General features: G+C 34.4%; 1 protein-coding gene across 1 annotated transcript in view; it reads left to right on the top strand.

The window, feature by feature from the left end:
- The window catches only part of LOC118743823, a 29,888-nt gene that overhangs the window by 9,310 nt on the left and 18,096 nt on the right, over window positions 1-2,482 (top strand). The window lies entirely within an intron of this gene.

Raw genomic sequence — 2,482 nt, 5'->3', positions numbered from 1 at the left:
TTAGACTCACCTGTAAAATTTTGGGCCGAAGTTTATCAATTTCGAAACGCCCTAGGAGAAAACCCTTTTGCCGACCTTTCCAACCTAGTTTTTAGTTTTCTTGTTTTGCCTATAAGTAATGCAGAAGTAGAGCGAATATTTAGTTCAATGAATATAATAAAAACTAAGCAAAGATATATAAGATACGGTTTAAAACGTGAAGAAAAATGCTGCCATAATTTTACTGTAGATGACGATCTCTTAAAATTAATGAATTCAGGTGATATATACAATAGTGTTTCATTTGATGATGAGGAATATACACTCGATATAAATTAATGGTGTTAACTAGTCTTTCGTTTCTTGCGATTTATTTAAATAAAGCATGTGAATTTTCACTAAAACATTTTAGCCGTTTTTTGCCAGATAGGGGTTTCACAAGACGTGTTAACCGTCGTAAAATCTTAAGCTTAACACTTGTTTATGTAAAATAGCGGTTAAAATGGTTGGGGGGTTGGCTAATTATATATTCTTTATCAGTTTAAAAGAATTTCGGTTTAGTTAGAAATCCCCTAAAACCATTTTAATTAAAAAAGATGTTAACCTTAAGATTTTACGACGGTTAACACGTCTTGTGAATCCCCTAATTGTCTATGTGAAATTTCACTAAACATTTTAGCCGTTTTTTTTTCCCAATCTAGCCGGTCGGCCCAAAAAGTTCTGGCAACACTGTTTATTTCACAGGCCTACGAAATTTAAATTTTTTTCTCCCCTTCCAATAATTACGTTTGTTCCACAAGCTACTCGAAGTCACTTCGAGTTACACATACGCGTTCCACAAGTAAGTTTTATGGGCCCGTCAGAATGGGTACTGGTACGTTAATAAAGGAAAAGTATGCGAAGAAAGTACGTACCGTAGAGACACGCCACAATGAAGGTGTTGCGTCGGAAACAAAAATCAACTGTTCCTTATGGCCACGTACTTGGGGTTTACACAAGTCAATCTTTCAGATACAATAGCAAAACACGAACTTTTTTTATTAATATATACCCACTTTTCTTGATGTCTTCATCACTGTCTCTGGCTTTTCGAAGACAGTTTATTGTCTGGATGCCTACTTTACTCAAGCAATGTGTAAATTTTGTGCATATTCTCATTGGTCTGTCTTGTGTAAACGCGGGGCTATACAACTGTCAGCAGTGACGGACTTACGTGCGTCAAAAGTTTAGTGTTTGCCAACGTCCGTTGGGTCCGTCGACGCAAGGGTTGCCAATCTGACGCTCTTTATGCAACACACACACAATCTACTCAACTGACGGGGCCATTAGAGTTTATTTCATATACGCTGACAGTTTGAACTTTGCTCGAGTTTTTCTACAATTAGCTTGTGTGTTATTTCTTTAAATATCTAGTGCTCGGTTTCACCAATCAATTTTAAAATTTATCAGGTTGTTTAAATATAAAATAACGAAATTTCCTTACAAAATTGTGTTATTTTAAATTTTAACAGCCTGATAAATTTACAATTTATTGGTGAAACTAGACATAGGTACACATCGCCATCTCAGCTGCCGATTGAAAAATGCCCCATCTCAGTTCATTTACAATACATTTTCAGATAAAATAGGGCGTTCTTCAAACAAATTCTGAGACAGGGTGTTTTTTCTATATACACATTCTAGTGTGAGAAATGCAGTTTATATGGGAGGTGCCACGCCCCCTTTTTCAATAACTCCTTTTTTTCTCATGAGTTTGGCGTTGATGTTATACTAGCCTGCCCACCTTACCTTTACTTCATATCAGTGTTGCCACAAATTATCACATTCCTCAAAAACAAAGGAATAATCCTCAAAATACGAACAAATTACTCAAAATTTTCTTATTACAGATATTTACAGGTACTTAGTATAAAAATTAATTACATTATCCAATTAGATTGGTACATTTGTTCTTGCGGCTCAAACAAAATATCAACGTTATTTTTTATGCCTTGCTTTGTTTATAATATTGCTACAACTATATCAGTTGTCAATCTGGTCCTCAAGTCAGTCCTACACATTTTTAAACTACACATACGTTCCAAGGCGAATTTATATAAGGTGGTGTTGTTTAATCAGCTGTGAGTAGCGTTTGATTGTCAAAATTTTATATTTTGCTAGTGAGTGAGTGAAAACGTGAGAGTGTTTGCATTTTCTGTCGCCCTTTTTCATTCGTAGAAGAATAGCTGAAATTTGACAATGACCAGCTAAAAGCAAAAACAAAATACAAGTAATTGTTGTATTTGTTGAATCGATACCACCTTATATGAATTCGCCTTGATACGTTCTATTGAAGCATTAGAAAAGAGCTATATTAGTAATGCAGATATAATTTTGTTTTTAATTGGCAAACATATCGAGCCCTAACCGCCAAAATAACGTAAGCGACATTATTTTCAAAATTTTATTTTTTGATTTGTAATTTTCTGCGAGTTGTTTTGAATTCAAGTGTAATTTTTTAAAT

The sequence above is a fragment of the Rhagoletis pomonella genome, unplaced genomic scaffold (genome assembly GCF_013731165.1).
Source record: "Rhagoletis pomonella isolate Grant_MI unplaced genomic scaffold, Rhpom_1.0 Rhpom_scaffold_00007, whole genome shotgun sequence".
Classification (NCBI taxonomy): Eukaryota; Metazoa; Arthropoda; class Insecta; order Diptera; family Tephritidae; genus Rhagoletis; species Rhagoletis pomonella.
Note: the sequence above shows the minus strand (reverse complement) of the source record. Positions and strands in the feature narration are given on the sequence as shown.